At 38.9% G+C, this 20,487-nt stretch overlaps 2 long non-coding RNA genes across 6 annotated transcripts; one reads left to right on the top strand and one right to left on the bottom strand.

The window, feature by feature from the left end:
• Positions 1-2,672: 2,672 nt before the first annotated feature.
• LOC107767775 (uncharacterized) lies at positions 2,673-15,143 on the bottom strand. Its single transcript, XR_001643986.2, has 3 exons — positions 15,004-15,143; positions 5,803-5,944; positions 2,673-5,399 (listed from the first exon to the last, which is right to left on the bottom strand). It is a non-coding gene; the product is annotated as an uncharacterized LOC107767775 (long non-coding RNA).
• LOC107767773 (uncharacterized) lies at positions 5,955-14,741 on the top strand. Of its 5 annotated transcripts, none has more exons than XR_012704536.1 (5): positions 5,955-11,024; positions 12,484-13,048; positions 13,138-13,252; positions 13,329-14,491; positions 14,582-14,741. It is a non-coding gene; the product is annotated as an uncharacterized LOC107767773 (long non-coding RNA). The 5 variants fall into 5 exon arrangements; XR_012704537.1 differs by having other exon boundaries at positions 5,955-12,551; positions 12,846-13,048; XR_012704535.1 differs by having other exon boundaries at positions 5,955-12,551; positions 12,831-13,048.
• Positions 15,144-20,487: the final 5,344 nt, after the last annotated feature.

The raw sequence follows: 20,487 nt of genomic DNA, 5'->3' as shown, positions 1-20,487 counted from the left end.
AGCTTCCTGTTTTCCTTTGGACTCTGATCCCTTTTATTGACGAAAGCACCGATACCGGTGTTACTTCGTCGATCGCGAACATTTCTTTGGCAGCATGTTGTTCCCCATATATCGTTTTTACTCCATACGATGTTGGGAACTTCAGCATTTGATGAAGGGTTGAGGGGACCGCCCTCATGTTATGAATCCAGGGTCTTCCGAGCAGTGCGTTGTATCTCATATCACCCTCGATCACATGGAACTTTGTTTCTTGAATAGTTCCTGCTACATTTACTGGTAGGATGATTTCACATTTAGTTGTTCCACTCGCCATGTTAAATCCATTGAGAATCCGAGCTGCTGGTACGATCTGATCTTGTAGGCCGAGCTGTTCCACGACCCTCGATCAAATAATATTGGCCGAGCTTCCTGGATCAATTAAAACACGTTTAACCTAAAGTTTATTCATAAGGATAGAGATTACCAAAGCATCATTGTGGGGTTGAGAGACCCCTTCTGCTTCCTCATCATTGAATGATAAAGTGCCTTTTGGCACATAGTCTCGAGTTCGTTTTTCCCTGGTGATTGATATTTTAGTGCATTTGAACACGGTCCCTTGTGGAATATCGACCCCACCAACGATTATGTGAATCACGTGATGTGGTTCTTCCTGTTCGTTTTTCCTGTTTGCATCCCTGTCTCTGAAATGGTTTTTAGCTCGGTCGCTCAAGAATTCTCGAAGGTGACCCTCGTTGAATAGACGGGCCACCTCCTCTCTAAGTTGTCTACAGTCTTCGGTTCTATGACCTTGTGTACCATGGTATTTGCATATTTGATTGGTGTTTCTTTGGGATGGATTGGTTTGTTGGGCCTGGGCCATCTAGTATCTTTGATTCTTCCAATGGCTGACACAATACCTGATGCGTCGATGTTGAAGTTGTATTCTGATAATCGTGATGCTTCTGTGGAATTGGCATGTTTATCGAAGCCACTTTTGCTCATAAGCCCTCGAGAGCTCTGTCCTCGATCGTTCCTTCGATCATTTCGGATGGGATTGAGTCATGGGCTGTTGTTTCTACAATCTACGTTGTATTGTTGATACCGATCTCTGTTCGACCGGGGTTCTCTGTCGATATCCCTTTGAGTTCTGCCGACGAGCCAGATTGGATAAACGGAACCGGAAAGGGTCCCCAATTGATCATCCTCGACCCTGATCTTTGACCGGTACCGATTATGTACATCGGCCCAGGTTACCACTGGATATTCAATTAAATTCTGCTTTAGCTGTTGTGATGCCACCGAACTTCGTTCGTTCAAACCTTGAGTAAATGCTTGAACAGCCCAATCGTCTGTTACCGGTGGTAGTTCCATGCGTTCCATCTGGAACCGAGATACGAATTCCCTCAACATTTTGTTATCTTTTTGTTTCACCTTGAAGAGGTCCAACTTCCTAATCACAACCTTTATTGCTCTGGCATGTGGCTTTACGAAGGAGTCTACAAGCATAGCGAAGGAATCAATAAAATTAGGCGGCAAATTGTGGTACCATATCATTGCTCTTTTCGACAAGGTTTCTCCAAATTTCTTTAGTAGAACATATTCGATCTCATCGTCTTCCAAGTCATTCCCTTTTATTGCATATGTATAAGAAGTGACATGCTCGTTAGGGTCGGTGTTCCCATTGTACTTAGGAATTTCTGGCATTCGGAATTTCTTCGGAATGGGTTTCGGTGTTGTACTTGGAGGGAGAGGCTTTTGTACGAATTTCTTTGAATCTATACCCTTTAGAATCGGCGGTGCCCCCGGTATTTGGTCAACCCGGGAATTGTATGTCTCTACTTTCTTGTTATTTGCCTTGATTTTATTTTCTCCCGATTCAATCCATTTAGTGAGCTCCTCGAGCATTTTCATAATGGCGGAGTTAGTCCCCGATTCGTTGGCGTTCGTCCTTTCCGGCACAGGCTCGGTCCTGTGGACGACTTCTGGTTCGATCCTACTCGGTGTTCGGTGCTGATTTTGTAGTTGTGCTATAGCGGCTTGTTGAGCCTGTAATATTTCGAATATCAATTGGAGGCTAACTCCACCATCTTCTCCGCCCTGCGTACCTCGACCACCTGATCGAAATTCCCTGCATATGCTACCTTCGGGATCAACGCCCAAATTTGCATTTAGGGCGACATGTGAATTGACATCGATGGGATTTGCAGTTGGTGTTCCCTCGAGGTCAGCCTGAGGCACCTCGATCCATGGGACAACTATATTGTCATTTTTCCCGTGAAATCCGAGGTCGTTGTCACCATGTGTGGACGCTGCTTGTGAGTTTGACATGTTTATCCTGAAAACAAAGATTCTTACAAGAATAAATGTAAAGCAGTGTGTGTTATCGGAATCAGTATTAAGTAATCACTATTATCCTTAGCTCACAGTGGGCGCCAAACTGTTTACCCTTAAAATTGGATAACAATTAAACTTATAATGTAGTTTTAAGGACACATGATTTCACCTAATATCTATTGATAAATGTGAAGATTAATAACAAAAATGAACTATAAAGTAAAGTAAACCAGTGTTGAAACGGAATTCAACCCTCGAGCTAGGGTGCCTTCGAACTGATTGATACCAAAACAGCTAAAAATACAGCAAGATAATGAACAAGAGAGTATAAGCTAAAGAGAGAGCATTATATTGGCTTTTTTATGCGAGAACAATATATCTTACAAATGGTTAATACTCCCCTTTATATAGTAGAGACATTCTACTTATGATATAACTCTAATTACAAAAGGAAATCCAATGATTAGCTAATTAACCGTTCCTAATTTGATCCGTTTCAAGATTTCCGCCATAATCTTCGACCAGTTACAGATATTTCGTCTTTCCGTTATTATGTTATCTTCGATCTTTCTCGATGTCTGTCTCATTCGGTCTCGATCGCTGTTGTCCTCGATCTCGACAGGTACCTCGAATCCCGAACTTGGTACCTTGTCCTCGTACCTTGGCCTGATCCACTACGGGGCCGACCTTCGATGCAGCTCCCTCGTCCCGATCAGATAGAAAAATTGGGTAGGCTCGATTTTAATCGTATATAAAACCCATTAGAAGTTAATTAACCGTCTACGATTATTGGAAATGGGGAAGAGATTAAAAACCCGCTGGCTACAAGACATATCAACATGATACTACAATAAATATGTCAACAGCAATGGTAGTTGATAGTCTACACCTATCTTCTCAATTAAAGCTGTTGGTTGTTTCGTCATGTGTATTCTTGGTCTTTCCAGCCGTTGGTTATTAGATATGATCATTATAACTAGTTTTATTTTGGCGAGTGAAATAGGAAAAAAAAAATGATACCGATAATGGATTGATATGCTATGGCATTGATTTGCTACCCATATTTTGGTGAATCAGACTTGCTATAGTTGGCGTAAGGAAGATAAGACTGGGGATGGGGGAATCGAAGGGAGAATTACAAATCAAATGAAATGGGAAGAAATATTGCATGACAGAAAATACTTATTTACAATCAGTATTTTAATAGTATCAAATAATAAGAGTTAAAAATTAAAGTGAATGTTGGGCTATATTAGTTCAAACATACTTTTAATATGATGTGATATTGTCCGATGTGGGTCAAGTCCGTACGGATTTTTCCAAAAGGTCTCGCACCATCAAGAGTATTGAATTCCTTATAAGTAAAATATTTTTCCTTTCTATTTTTCATGTGGGATTTGTTCACACACTCAACAGTCTCCTCCATGAACTAAGTTTCACATGACCCATCACTATGCATGAGCTAATTTGGAGATTAATTATATGACACCCACTAGATCTTGAGTATTTACGGTACGATTATCGAAGCCCAAAGGTTGTGTGCGCATTCTCAAAGCTACACGGGTAAAGGCCGTAAACCCCCAAGACGGCACTAAGCCGGGCCCCTACACTACACTCCATGATCTCCATAATCCCGCCAAACTATCGGTTCTGATATTAATATTTTGGCTAAAATGACTGAAGATGTTCTTAACATGGTGTGATATTGTCCATTTTGGGTTAAGCCCGCACGACTTTTCCCAAAAGGCTCCACACCATTAAGGGGTCGTTTAGTAGGGTGTATAAGAATAGTGTTGCATAAGGTGTATTAGTAATGCAGCGATTAGTAATGCAAGCATTAGTTATCTAGAGATTATTTCTTATCCTCTGGTGTGGTGTATTAAAAATAAAAAGGCATTACATAATTTTTAAGAAAATTAGTTTCTTACAAAAATGCCCTCCATATTCTTTAGTTTTAAGGGACTTTAAGGACAATTTTGTATTTAATCAAGCTAATGCTTGCATTAATAGTCTTGCTTTTGCTAATACCATGGTTTGTTATGCATTAGTTATACATAGGATAATACCAAATAAATTGTATAACTAATACTTGCAATTGTAATACATAGATTGAAAAGGTGTACCAAATAAGGGATTAGTAATACTAAAAGCTAATGCATGCATTAATATTTTCTTTAATGTATTCTACCAAATGACCCCTAAGAGTATCAAATCCCTTATAAGTAATCCATTTTCTTTCTACTTGTGATGCGGGCCGGACTTTGTTTACAAATAGCCAACGATGAAGATATAAATAAAAGGACTCATTTATCACCCTGCCCAAGTTATCATACGTATTCAAGAGAGAGTTTAGGACCGAAAAAAAATCAGGTTCCACACAAATGAGATTACACGCTTGAGGTATGGAATGATCAGTTTCTTAAATTGAGGAGTTGATCCTATAATTGTTTTCTGTGTTCAAAAGATGTGGAGTGTAAATGATGGGTTTATCCGAACATAATAGTGTTGACTCAGACCTTCTATATGTGCTAAAAAGTTCAGTAAATAAGTATGAATAATTGATTACAAACTCAAATAATCAAATAGGTCGTGGTAAAATTGCGAAGTGGAATCTAGAATTAAGTTCAAATCCTAAATTTTTGTATTTGTAATATATATATCTTCGAGTGCGGTTCCTTCTTGAGCCTTTTTTTTTTTACTCCTACCGAAGCAAGCCTCTCAAGTCCTAGTTGGACCCAGACTGCGATGGTAGTGAATGTGGCCTCAGCTCCCACAAATACAGGCTCCCAAAGCCTTAGACTGAGATAGTACCACAAAGTTTGCATTTATTGATTTGAGGTGAATGGTTGGGATAAAATAAAAAAATAATTCAACGCGTGACAATGATCTTAAGCACGTGAATTGAAGCTAAGTCAAAACCTTTCACAACAGAATGAGACAGGAATTCATGCCTCTGTCTTTCTCTAAAATGTCCAAATTCTTATCTTACATAGGAGAATTTAAATTTACTTCTATTATTTCTCCTTGCCAGTTTCTCTCAGTCGATCACCCACTCCAGATTCAACCACTTCTTTTTTGTTTACTTGCTTTATCGCACATCACCGACAAAGTAAAGATAAATAAGGTGTTGCACAATGAGTTGTCATTTTCATTTTAAAGCATTTAGTTTTAATTTAACCACAAAAAAAGAAGTAAAGTCAAGGCCTCAACTATATATAAAGAACAAACAACGGTGAGAATTACTCTACAACCATATTTGTAGAGTAATGGTATTAAATGATTCATCAACAGAGCAACCATATTTATATGTTATTATAGATTAAAAAATTTACAATGTCACTTCATATAAATTAAAATCTTATTTTATAAACAAGTATGTTTAGATATAACTTAATACTTTGATTAATCTCTGTCAGCATATAACTAAAAGATAAACTCGTAATCGAAAGAAAGGTACTTCTCTATATATATGGAGGGTAAGAGACTTACTTTTGATCAACAACCATGGAATTAGCAAAACCACCTTGGGTGGGTTTGCCATCAGTGTAGACATCATTGCAATTCCAAATCTTCTTGTTGCAATATTTATTACGTGGTTCAAGTCAGATAGTAACACATACAACTTCCTCATCTGCTCATCAGTGGCATGTACAAAAATAATTGTAAGCAATATCTAACATTTGAAAAATAAACAAATCACAATGATGATAAACATTGTTATTTTTTTATATTTATTCCAAATATTTTCATTTTACTTATTACTTATACTAACATATTTAGTAAAAGATTTTGGTAAAATGTTATGACCCAAAAGTTATTAACTAAATAAGTTTAGCTAGCGGAGTTCGATTTTGAATCAGCAGGAGAGGTTTAACTAATCACATAATCAAGGGCTCAGATAATTAGTTACTTATTGAAGCTCAAGGGACCAGATTTTGCCAGCTGGCGAGGAGTTTGTTATTTAACTAACAAACTCTGCAGAGAGGAGCAATGTATACACGGTATTTTTTTTCTCTCACTTCCTCCCAAATTCTCTTCTTCCTGATTCCCTTCTCTTTCTCCTCTAACCCAGTCCCTTCTCTCTTCTGCAGGTCTAGAGTTCAGTTATGGAGATTTACTGTTTCATTTAGTTTTCCAATTCTCTTTTCCTTAGCTTGTAGTTCAGTTATGCTTTTATTTCAATATAATAGAAAATTGTCCCAATTCCTTTTCGCATTTGTTCATTTCCAGATTAATTTGGCTAGACTGTGACATTTGGTATCAAAGCCTGAACCTATACCTTTTGGCCCGATAATGGCGAAAGGTACTCGAATGAAGTTGATGGTTGAAAAACTTGCAAAATAGAATGAAACAATGGAGGAACTTACAGCCACATGTAGGGAACTTAACGAGACGCGGATGGCTATACGAGGAGCTCTAGAGCAGATCATGGACTGACTGACTGCACTTGAAAGAGCACTTGCTGGAGTAGCTGAAAATACAAATCCTCAAGGTGATGGACTATTACCAGGCCTGTGAGAGCAGGGGACGAGGCTAATCTTAATAGCTAGGGCTTGTTACCTAGGCCTGCTAGAGCAGTAGAAAATGTCAATCCACTTGGCGATGGTCTGCTACCAGTACCTGGCTATTACGCTAGGGCTAACAGGATTCCAGGGTGGACAATACCTCCTCCCAAATGGGAACTTCCATGTTTCGAATGTGCTGAACCTAAGGTATGGCTCAGAAAATGCGAAAGGTATTTTAAATTGTATAGGACTGCTGAAAATATGAAGGAAGATGATGCTGCATTATACCTGAATGGTGTAGCTGAAACTTGGTATAACTCACTCATTTTGAGTAGGGGATTGATAACTTGGATGGAATTTAAAGATGAACTGTGTATTAGATTTGGTGAAACCTTAGTGGAGGACATAGTAGAAGAATTCAACAAGTTAATTCAAACTTGATCTGTAGGTTAATTCTTGGGGAAATTCGAAGACCTTAAGGCACAAATGATAATGAGGAACCCTGTATTGAATGAGTCTCACTTCCTATCCAGCTTTATGGGGGCCCTTAAGGAAGAAATCAAATACATCGTAAAGCTGTTCAAACCTTCTACCTTGAGTGAAGCCATCGAGCAAGCTAGAATACAGGATAAAGCTATTGAGGTTGTGCATAAGAAGGACAGATAAATGGGGAGAGGTGTTTCACAAACTGGGGTTATGACTACCAACAGAACCTCAAATCAAGCATCCAACAGGACTGGAGCTTACGGACTGAGTCCAGAGGTATCTGAATACAGAAAATCCAATCACTTATGTTTTAGATATGGTGAAAAATATGTACCTGGGCACCAATACAAAATTAGGCAGCTGAATTGTTTAGTGGGTGAAGATAAAGATAGCCCTACCGCAGTGATAACAAGTCCACAATCTCAAGAAAAAAATCCTGCAATGGCCAATATTGTTATTGAGGGTGAGATCCAAAAGGAGGTTTTAGAGGCTATCTGCCTCAGTGCATTAGCTGGTAACAACTCTGGAGTGAACTCGATACTAGTCAAGGGGATTATTAAAAATAAAACTCTCACAATTCTAGTAGATTTTGTGAGTACTCACAGCTTTATTGATGAACAAGCTGTGAAGGAAACTGGATATGCACCAGGTTATAGTTCCCAAATGAGAGTAACTTTTGCAGATGGAATTTATGTGATGTGCAATGCTAGTTGCATGGGGTTCAGCTAAAAGATGGGAGGAAAATCATTTGTAGAGGACTTGAGGATCATCAATTTAGGTGGTCGTGACTTGCTATTGGGCAATGATTGGATGAAAAAGTACAACCCCACCAAGTTTGATCATGAAACGAATACGGTGACAATTGGAAGAAAATGCAATAAGACTGTCTTACATTCCATTACTAAAGAGGGAAGACTAAATATGATCAGCAGCAGCTCAATGGTGAGATTATTAAAAAAAGGACACACACTCATGGTCCATCTGTTTATGGTCAGTTTGAGCCAATCACATGAGGATGAAATAGTTGCCCCTATACAGAAGGTACTGAGTGACTATCAAGAAATTTTTGTAGAGCCCAAAGCCTTGCCCCTTGCCAGATTATTAGATCATCAAATTCCATTAAAACCTGGGGAAACTCCTGTCAATTTGAGGCCTTACAGATACAACTATTATCAAAATGAAGAGCTGGAGAGGTAAGTAACAAAGATGTTGTTGAGTGGGATCATTTAGCCCAACCAATCACCACTCTCATCTCCAACCTTACTAGTGAAGAAAAATGATGGAACATGGAGATTTTGTGTGGACTATAGAGAGTTAAATGACATTACAGTCAAAGACAAATACCCTATACCTATTGTGGATGACTTATTGGATGAATTACAAGGGTCTATGATTTTCTCTAAGGTGGATCTGAGGGTTGGGTACCACCAAATCAGAATGAGGGCAGAATATGTTTTTAAGACAACATTCAGGACTCACATGGGTCACTATGAGTTTAGAGTAATGCTTTTGGGCTTACCAATGCTCCTGCAACTTTTCAAGCCTTAATGAACCGAGTTTTTCAGCCTTTTCTCAGAAAATTTGTGTTAGTGTTCTTTGACGACATATTAATCTATAGCAGATCCTTGTCTGATCATGTGAGCTATTTATCCTTGGTTTTTGACATTATGAAAAAGAACACTCTCTATACTAAGAGGTCTAAGTGTTCATTTGGCCAACCTCAAGTTGAATACCTTAGGCATGCCATCAATATTCAAGGAGTAACAACTGACCCTAGCAAGGTGGAAGCCATGGTTAACTGGCCTAGACCAACCACCCTTAAGGCTCTCAGGGGATTCCTAGGCCTAATAGGTTATTACAGAAAATATGTAGCTCACTATGATATAATTTTTACACCATTAACAGACCTCTTAAAAAGGGATGCATTCAAGTGGAATGAAGAGGAAGAACAAGCTTTCATAACACTTAAGAAGTCCATGACAACCGCCCTAGTACTTGCCTTGCCAGATTTCACTCAAGAGTTTATAGTCGAGACACATGCTAGCCACTCAGGAATTGGTGTTGTCCTAATGCAAAAGGGAAGGCCAATAGCTTTTTTCAGCAAGTTGCTGGCACATCGGCACAGGGACAAATCCATTTATGAAAAGGAGTATATGGCATTGCTTAGTTCCATAGACAAATGGAGACACTATCTACCATATAGGCATTTTGTTGTGAGGACTGATCACCATAGTCTGAAGTACCTTCTTGAATAGAAACTCATTTCAGTTATCCAACAGAAAGGATTGACCAAGTTGTTGGGACTGGACTGTGAAGTCCAGTACAAGAGAGGGGATGAGAATATAGTGGTTGATTCCCTTTCAAGACAATATGAAGGCTTGCAGGTTCCAGATAACAACTACCCTCAAGGTTCACTTCATTCTATAAGCGTGACAGTCCAAAGTTGGATGCAGGAAATCAGTGATAGCTACATTGGTGATACTTTGGCTTCTCACTTGATGGCACAACTGTGATGACCCAAAATAAAAAGCACTATTTATCACGCTTTGACTTACGTGCGCAGTCCGTAAAATTTTTCGAAAAGTTTTTATGTGAAAAATAGATTAAAATGTGAAATAGAGCTTTAAAACTCAACTGAGTTGACTTTGGTCAACATTTTGAGCAAACAGACTCGGATCAGTATTTTGACAGTTCCGGTAGGTCCGTATTATGATTTGAAACTTGAGCGTATGCCCGGAATCGAATCCCGAGGTCCCTAACCCGAGATATAGAATTTTGATGAAAAATTAAAAGTTTGAAAGCTTGATGATTTTAAGAATTGACCGATGCTTGATCTTATTGACACCGGATGCGTATTTTGGTTCTGTAACCCGGTATAGGTCCACTATAATATTTATGACTTGTCTGCCAAATTTGGAGAGAAACGGAGTTGATTTGACGTGATTCGGACATCCGATTGTAAAAATATAAGTTTTAAAGTTTTCTTGAAAATTTCATTCGATTTGGGGTTCAATTCATAGTTCTAGGTGTTATTTTGGCGATTTGATCGTGCAATCAAGTTCGTATGATGTTTTAGGACTTGTGTGCATATTTGGTTTGGATCCCCGAGGGCTCGGGTGAGTTTCGGATAGGCTACGTGATGATTTTGAACTTAGAAAATCTGGTTTTTGAGCTTCTGCTGTCATCTGGTGCATTGTGCTTCGCGATCACGAAGCCATTCCTACGACCGCGAAGAGGAAATTATGAGTCATGAGTTTTACCCTTCACGTTCGCGAAGATAGTCACGCGATCGCGGAAGGCTAACTCCCAGTGCACCGCGAACGCGTGGGCAATGTTGCGATCGCGTTGAAGAAATGAGGCAGAAGCCAAAGCACTAAATTTGTGCTGCGCGATCGCATAAGCCTGTACGCGATCGCGTAAGGTTGAGAAAATATTTTGTGCGATCGCATGGCCATTTATGCGATCGCGTAGAGATAATAAAATGGGCAGCCAAAATGTGCTTCGTGATCGCAAACAATTATCCGCGATCGCGAAGAGTAAATTGCGCCTAGGCAAAAATTGTGCTACGCGATCGCAAACGAATTTCCGCGATCGCGATAATAAAAATCTGAAAAACAGAACTTAAGTTCTGGAAATAGGATTTCGGCCTATTTTTAACCATTTCCAAATTTTGAGCTCGGGTAAGGCGATTCTTGGGCCATTTTCATGGAAAATATTAGGGTAAGTGTTCCTTATCCTATATCGATTATATTTCATAATTCCATACTCATTTACATCATGAATCCGTGAATTTATGGAAGAAAAATTAGATTTTTATAAAATCTTCCAAAAACGAAAATTTAAGATTTGAAGGTCCATTTGACATCGGAATTGGATAATTTTTGTATGGTTGAACTCATAGCGGAATGGGTGTTCGAATTTCGTAAGTTTTTCCAGGATTTGAGACGTGGGTCCCACTGTCAAATATTTAAATAAATTTCGGATTTTTATCTGAAAAATTAGTAAATTCATATGGAATTAATTCCAATGATTCGTATTGAGTATATCGAATTGTTTGTGAATAGATTTGATACTTTTGGAGATAAATTCAAAAGGAAACATTGTGGTCGAATAATTTATTGGAATTTGCAAAGCGAGTTAAGTGTCGTGGTTAACCTTGACTTGAGGAAATAGAACCCTTAAATTAGTTATGTGAAATACATGTGAACGACGTATAGGCGAGGTGACGAGTGTCTATACGTCGTCAAATTAATTGTTTGCATAATTATTTAAAAATCATAAATTGTTCTAAGACACTAATTAATTGTTATAATAATTATTTCTCTCCTATTATTTATCAAATATTAATTCTTGAATTCCTACAATAATTGTTACATGCTATTTGATTTATGTGTCTTAATTATTATTTGACATTTAGCATACTAAATATTAAAATGCCTATTTTATTCACGATTTTCACAATTAATTGCTAATTGCCATTGTTTGTTCATAAATAAATTATAATTATTGTATGCTTGTTGTCTTAAAGATTTTATATTAATTGTTGCATTTATTGGGGTAATTTATTCTATAAGAATTGGTAATGGATATATTGGAGGAGCGGGTTGCACGCCGCAACAGAATTGATTGAAATGAATATATTGGGGGATCGAATTGCACGCCGCAACAGACTTATTAAAAAGTCTATATTGGGGGATCGGATTGCACGCCGCAACAGACTTATTTAAAAGTCTATATATATACTTGATTAAAAATAAATATATTGGGGGATCGGATTGCACGCCACAACAGACTTATTAAGGGATCGGATTGCACGCAGCAACAGACTTATTAAAAAGTCTATATTGGGGGATCGGATTGCACGTCGTAACAGACTTATTTAAAAGTCTATATACATAATTGATTAAAAATAAATATATTGGAGGATTGAAAATGAATATATTGTGGGAGCGTTTTGCACGCTGCAACGGAAATTGGTTATGACTATTGAGTTGGCTTCAACTATTATAAATGATTTACCTGATTTATTTCTATTATTTGTTGTTGTTACTAATATTGCGTACATGTTAATGTAAGTGACCCACCTTAGCCTCGTCACTACTTCGTCGAGGTTAGGCTCAGCACTTACCAGTACATGGGGTCGGTTGTACTGATACTATACTCTGCACTTCTTGTGCAGATTTCGGAGTTGGTCCCAGCGACGCACCATAAATTTGTTCGGATTTCAGCTACCAGAGGAGACTTGAGGTATAACTGCACGGCGCCCGTAGTTCTGAAGTCTCCATCTACTCTACTTTAGCTGTGTGTTTGTTTTCAGACAGCTTTATTTTATTCAGACCTTTATTTTTATTATTCTAGAAGTCTGTGCACTTGTGACACCAATTTTGGGATGGTATTTAGACACCGTTGTTTTAATGGATTATTCACTATATTTCAGACCTTACTTCTGCATTTGTTCCTTTGTTATTAATAAATTTAAAAATTATTTTAAAATGGATAATATTATTCTAACGTTGGCTTGCCTAGCAAGTGAAATGTTAGGCGCCATCACGGTCCCGAAGGTGGGAATTTCGGTTCGTGACAACAACTATCAGTAAATGTATAAGGACCACAAATCTGGAAATTCACTTTTGGAGTGCTAAGAAGAAAAGGGAAGATATGCATTGGGACAACTTGTAACTTGAGGCATCAGTTGGTTCAAGTTTTACATGATTCTTCAACAGGTGGGCACTCAGGGCAGTTAGGTACACTCAAAATATTAGCTCAACTATTCTATTGGTCTTTAATGAAACAAATGGTTATAAGTTATGTGTCTGAATGTGATGTTTTCCAGAAAAGTAAGGAGGAATATGTAGCTTATCTTGGGTTATTACAACCCCTTTCTATACCTGATCAAGTTTGGAGACATATCTCGGTGGATTTTATTGAAGGATTGCTTAAATCCAAAGGTAAAGATGTCATTTTTTTAGTGGTGGATAGAATGACTAAATCAGCTCATTTAATGTCACTATCTCATTATTGCAGTTGATGTGGCTAATAAGTTCTGGAAACGAGTTCATACATTGCTTGGCACTCCTGAGTCGATAGTCTCTGATAGAGATTGAATCTTTCTCAGTAACTTTTGGCAGGCTCTTTTCAAGTTAAAAGGTAATCAATTGCTGTATAGTTCATCCTATCACCCTCAAACTGACGGTCAAACAGAGAAGTTAAATAGATGCATTGAGAACTATCTAAGATGCATGACTAGCCACAAACCGACACAATGGAAGGACTAGTTATACCTTGCAGAATGGTGGTATAACACAAACTTCCATACCATTATTCAGTGAAGCCCTTTCAAAGCATTATATGGTTATTGTCCTCCTCAAATCTCAATGGGGTGACTCTTAGACACTACTGTGCCAGCAGCTGAAGATATAGTTATGCAGGGGCAACAAATGCAGCAACTACTGAAGGATAATCTCCTTAAGGCTTAAGAAAGGATGAAATTGTTTGTTGATCATAAAAGGATAGAAACAGGATTCCAACCTGGTGATATGGTATACTTAAAGCTTCAACCTTATAGACAAACCTCATTAGCTCTCAGGAAGAACCTGAAGCTAAGTTCCAAATACTATGGGTCATATCAGGTGCTTGACAAGATTGGCCAAGTTACTTATAAGTTGTTACTCCTTCATACCTCCAAGGTTCAGCCAGTGTTCCACGTATAATTGTTGAATAAAAAGATAGACACCAAGGCTGTGGTGCAAACTACCTTACCTATGACTAGTAATGAAGGGTAATTCTTAGTCAAACCAGTCGCAATTTTATAGAGACAGCTCACCAGAAAGGGCAATGTGGTTGCTGTGAAGGTGCTTATTCAATGGTCTAATCTTCCACCTGAGGATGCGACTTGGGAGGATTATGATTTCATTAAGGCTAAGTTTCCTAATTTTGTTTCTAATCCTTAAGGAGAAGGATTATTTTAAGGGGAAGGATATGTTATGATCCAGAAGTTATTAACTAAATAAGTTTAGCTAACGGAGTTCGATCTTGAATTAGCATGGTAGGTTTAACTAATCACATAATCGAGGGCTCAGATAATTAGTTACTTATTGAAACTCAAGGGACTAGATTCTACCAGCCTAGATGGCGAGGAGTTTGTTATTTAACTAACAAACTCTGCATAGAGGAGCAATGACTACACGGTATTTCCTTTCTCTCACTTCCTCCCAAATTCTCTTCTTCCTGATTCCCTTCTCTTTCTCCTCTAACGCAGTCCCTTCTCTCTTCTGCAGGTCTAGAGTTCAGTCATGGAGATTTACTATTTCATTTAGTTTTTCAACTCTCTTCTCCTTAGCTTGTAGTTTAGTTCTTCTTTTATTTCAATATAACAGAAAATTGTCCTAAAATTGTCCCAATTTTTTTTCGCATTTATTCATTTCCTTATTAATTTGGTTAGACTGTGATACAAAACGGTGTCACCTGACACCACTTTGAAAACTCCTGACATTGATTATTTTATTTTACTCATAAAATTACATCGAAATAGCCAATTAACTGAATGCACAAACTATGGTCTATAACCATTCGGGTCCAACATACAAAACATGCAGATATATCTTTATGTAGAACTTCACATCGATTCTATATTTCAAGCATTAATTGTGCATCAGATTTAGAACTTTGTAATATAAAGCAATAGAACAAATCAGCAAACCTATCAACTCTTAACCATTCTCGAGATCTCATTGTAAGTTTGTAACATCGAACTTTCTTCTTGCTTTGAATTCGATCTGAGTCAAGAAAAATCTATTATCTTAGTGAGGACATCCGGTAAAAAAATCTATTTATGAATTGGTCCACAACAAAGTTCCACCTTAGGTTGGGTTGGGCTAGCCTTTTATCACCCAAGTTAGCCTACAGACCAACGAGGCTGAGTTAGGTTGGACTGAGCTTTTTTGGCAACTCTTGTCATCAGTACAAATTATGAGTAGAATTGACACCAGGTAGCCACTATATTGGGCTGCTTTAAAAATTAACCAATTTGTCTTGAATTTTAATTTTTTAGTTTAATTTTTTAGGAAAGAAAAATTCAAAATTGTCCTGAAATTAAGATTTTATTTCAAATTTTTAGGATAAAATAAGTATTGGCTAAATTTTAAATAACAACTCTAATAATGGTTTTGTTTGTGTATTTTCCCAAATTATGTTGGGTAGAACTTTTTAGGACCACCGTTTAAGTTTAGCCTTGATAAAGCTTTCTTGGAAAAATAGCCTCCGGCCAGAATATTGGGAAGAGTTGTTGTTCTCATATAAAATTCTGGCTTTGAAATATTTTGGGGCAATTTTAGGTATCACCATATGAAAAATTCAGCGATTGTCCTGTTTTGAGGCATATCTTAGTGATCATCATATAAAAACATTTGGCGATTTCCAGGAGCGCATCCCAAAATTTTTGTCGTCCAAAAATATTTATAGGTGCTATCCAAATAAAAATATATACGGATTAAGTATAACTTATGTGTATTATGTGTTTGACCAAAATTATAGATCTTGGTTCAACTAATTAAATTTATATAAATGAGGGATATGTACATGTTGAGTTGCAGATTTTATTTCATATAGTTGTTGATGTTTTTGATATTTGAATTATCATTTCAGTTATTCCGCATATTTGTTAGGCTTACCTAGTCTTAGAGACTAAGTGCCGTCACGACATCCTACAGAGGGAAATTGGGATCGTGACAGATAAATAGCACGTAGATCTATTCCAAAAGCTATGACGAAGTGCAATAATTAATATTTAAGGAATCAAACAGAAGTAATATAACATTAAATAGTGATGAATAGAAATATATGGCATTTATGTAAATAGAACAAATGAGTCATCCGAGAAAAGATGAAATCAATTGATGTTCTTTTTGACAATGATGAATGATGGATAAGCCTTTGAATATCCGAGTTATTCTCGAATTTAGTGGAAAAGTATGGACAAGAATCTTAGTGAAAAGGTTATTTTTGTAGGCTTGCAATAAGATCAGATTCTCTCTCTAAAGTCAAAGTATATTTTTCAAATGAATATTTCATGTTCTCTATCATTATGTCTCTTTCTATTATAGGGAACATACGATTGTTCGCCTTTTTATCACTTTGGCCTGGAGCCAACTAGGGTGTAGGTTTGCTTCGCTCAAGGTCCGGCGCTAATAGAAGTTGCTTTTCTTCCTAGTAGCGAAGGAAGGGGTAGGGCTTTTTTCATAGTAATAGTGGGCAGGTCTCATGAGATCAATGCCGGCCGTCAGAATCAAAAGAAGGTCGAAGAGCCATTCGATTCATTAAGGGGCATAGCGGTGCCCTCGCCCGATGCCATTTCATGTTTCTAAAAACTCTAATAGTACAAATGTAGAGAATATCCACTAGAACATTCTCTTTAATGTCCTATCATGAAACTAGCCGTTATAAATCTATCAAAGGTATTCAACCTCGGACTCGATCTTCGACGACTCCTCGAATTCAGTCTTTGCTGACTCGTTGACCACGACCTTCGTTGTTAATTAGATCACTTCGATACGTGACACCCTTGGAATGTTTTACTAATGCCTTTTCGACTTAAAATATTCTAGAGATAGATTTTGACTTATACAGTTAGTCCCTCTGCTTATTAAGTCCGGCTTCGCGAGCGGGTTCGATGAGCGGATCATGTCATTGGTGGCCGAGCTAATCAGATGGACTAAACAAGTTCTTGTTGTTGCGGTGAGCAGGCGACATGGCCCTTTGTGGGCCGCGCATTTCAAATAATTCAAATTTCCCGGGTGATTCGCTGGAGTTCTGTTGTCCACGGGTTGGGATGATGTCATGATGCCATGCGTCATTATGATGCATATTCTCGAGGCGTCACTTCATTTCGCGTGTGACCTTTGATTAGACCTGCCGCTTCGGTTCCGGTGCTAGTCATGATGAATTATTTTTCGGTTTTGGTGCCATGACCTTTATAAATAGAGATCCTTGATCCTGATTTTGGAGTTTAAACCCTCTAAGGTTTCGAAGCACCATACCTTTCTATTGCTCTTTTCTTCTCCGAATTTCTTCTTTGCTTCATTGGCCTGTATTGTTATTTATTCCCTCTCATTTGTTACTCTCCTCCACTATATTAAATCATGTCTAACGTGTCTTCTAATACTAGTGAGGGGAGTCGTTTTGCTCCCTTGGCAGTGGTGTTTCCCTCCCATGGGAGATCGTTTACGCCACCATTGAGGATGAAACCTTCCCGTCGGTGGAGGAAATAATCCCACATATCCCTGACTCCAGATCCGATGTCACCAAATCACCAGAGGCCGTGCCTAGAACTTTTCGATCTGTGGTGACGGTGAAGGAATTGCAGAGCTCAAGGCCAAATTTGGCCTTCCCAATCATATCGAGTTGATCTCTACTGAGGGGGACACGGTATAGGTCCACCATCCTGGGTATTGCGCCCTCTACACCTACCCTTTCCAAGTCGACTATTATTTCCCCCTCCTTTCGTTGGTGGAGGAGTTCTGTCGCCCCTACGGTGTTTGTCCTGCTCAGCTCGTGTCGTATGTCTATAAAATTATAAAGATGCTCACTAAGTTTGCTGAACTGACCGGGGTCAAACTAACACTACGACAATTAATACATCTATTCTCCCCTAGCTTTTATAGGGGAACGATGTTGAACCTTCACCACCAAGGGGGAAAATGCTAGGTGGTGAAGATGGATGGCAAGGTCAGTCATCAATTCTGGTTAAACTTCTTTTTTGTCAAAACCGAGGATATTGTGGCCAACATCAACGGCTTTCCTGAGGCTAGGAACTATACTCGTAAGTACCCGGTTTCTCCCCCGTGTTCGGTCCTAAATTCGGACTTATTGCCTTCTTCTTTTGCAGAAAAGACCTCCCCTTCTCCTTTGGACGCTCATATTTCTGACTGGGTCAAGCGGCTCCTCCCTCACATCATAGGGATCCGTGATTGGCCAAGTTTTTTCAAGAAATTCAGGTCTGCTCTCACTTCGATAGGTAATTTCCTTTCTTTAATCAGGTCACTCCATTTCCGATTATGTGCAGATTCGTTTTGCTAACTTAATGGTGTCTTTTCTCAGGTAGGGGTTCTCGGAGGAGCCGGACACCGGTGCCCTCTTTCAGAAAGGCGACCGCTACACTTCTTGTGAACACCGAGGAGATAGTCCGCTCCCTCGGCCTCTTTGTTCTGAAATTGAGGGTACGACCCTCGAGACTATAAACGACAACACCCTGTCAAATAATATTACTGGTCTCGTCCTTCAAGTAAGTACATTTGATGTCTATTATCTTCCTTACGTTTTGCTTTTTCGTACTTTTTCATATGGTCGTCCTGGAGATTGAAAGTGCCCATAAGGAACAAAGATGTAAAGATATTTATGTAAATTTGTAGGACAAGTACTTCAAATGCCTTGAGAAGTACCGGGAGCTTCGATGTCGGTGCTGTGAAAGTGACGATGTGCGCCAACTAAGGGAGGACTTGAAGGAAAGAGACAAGGAGATGGTGCGGGTAGTGGGGAAGTGCAGCGTCCTGGAAGGGACGTTGAGGAGCAAAGAGGAAGAGATCGAGCTTAGCGGGGGGATAGAATCCTAGTGTAGTGATCTCCAAGATCAGGTAGTCTTTCTGCGAGGCCAGCTTGAGGAATGACAATTCAGGGCAGAGGCTCTTAGTGGAGAGGTTGCCGAGAAGATGGAGGAGCTAGAGAAGGCAAAGTTCGCTCGGTCAGAGGCTCATAGGAGGGCAGAATCTCTTGAAGTGGCAAACCAAACTCTTCGCTCTGAACGAGAAAATGATTTGTCGACGGCAAAGCTTAGAAAAGAGCGGCTTGACGAAAGGATTGGGGAGTTGGTGTCACGAACCAAATTTTCCTCCGTAGGATGTCGTGATGGCACCTAGTCTTATAAGGTCCTTTAACTCTTCGGCTCATATTAATTCACTTAAGACTCATTCTAATATGAAAGTACAGGGTGTAACGTCCTCCCCCCTTAGGAACATTTGTCCTCGAATGTAAATGCTTCTTAGAGGAGAAACTAGCTCTTATGGATTTTATGAAAATTTTGACAGAGTCTCCTCGGTAAACAGCACTATCTCATACCTGTCAAATAGCTAGAAACATACCGTATAACACACATGCCATAAACAATAAACAATATCTCTTTGGCCTCACATGGCCATCCGTTTCAATGAAAATACCATAAACTGTAACTTACCTTGTGTACAATTAATTCTGCTTCAAAAAATGTAGTAACTCTTCAATTCTGAATATTGAAAAATCCAAGAACGTTCCTAAGGCTACGCCAAATGCGCATATCTCTGGGTTTAGTTTCATTTTGTACTGTCTTAATATGTCGAAAGCTTCCTTCAAATGATCGATGTGATCCTCTGCCTTTACGGACTTGACCAACATGTCATCTATGTATACTTCCATGGTCTTGCCGAGATGGTCCTTGAACATCTTTGTGACCAATCTTTAATATGTAGCCCCTACGTTCTTTAGTCCAAAACGGCATGACCCTATAACAATACGTTCCTCGATGGGTGATGAACGTGGTCTTTTCCTGGTCTTTTTTTTCATAAGTATTTGGTTATAGCCTAAGTATGTGTCCAAGAAACTTAATACCTCGTGCCTAGCCGTTGCATCGATGATCTGGTCGATGTCGGGTAATGGGAATGAATCCTTCGGACATGCTTTGTTCAAGTCTGTGAAATCCATGCATATCCTCCATTTCCCATTTTTCTTTTTGACCATCACTACGTTGGCGATCCACTTGGGGTACTTTGACTCCTTGATAGAGCCATTTTCTAAAAGTTTCTCCACCTCCTTGCGGACTGCGTCGTTGATGGCGGGGTTGAACTTATGCCTGACTTGCCTTACTAGGGTGGAGGGGGTAGAACGGGTCGACATTTAATTTGTGTGTAGCGATTTCCCTGGGTATACCCGGCATATCTACATGGCTAAAGACAAACAAATCTGCATTAGTTATTAAGAATTGACTGAATTTACCTGGCTCCCGGAGTTTACAGCCGATGTAGGCCTTTTTGCTATGGTCTTTGAGGTCCAATCGAACGGGGTCGAGGTCTTCTATGGTCGAATATGCTACCTCGAACATTTCGGGATCCATGATGACGTCCTTGGTCTCTTCTTGCGTCGACCTCAGCCTTGTTGATTG

Source organism: Nicotiana tabacum, chromosome 21 (assembly GCF_000715075.1).
Source record: "Nicotiana tabacum cultivar K326 chromosome 21, ASM71507v2, whole genome shotgun sequence".
NCBI classification, from domain to species: domain Eukaryota; kingdom Viridiplantae; phylum Streptophyta; class Magnoliopsida; order Solanales; family Solanaceae; genus Nicotiana; species Nicotiana tabacum.
Note: the sequence above shows the minus strand (reverse complement) of the source record. Positions and strands in the feature narration are given on the sequence as shown.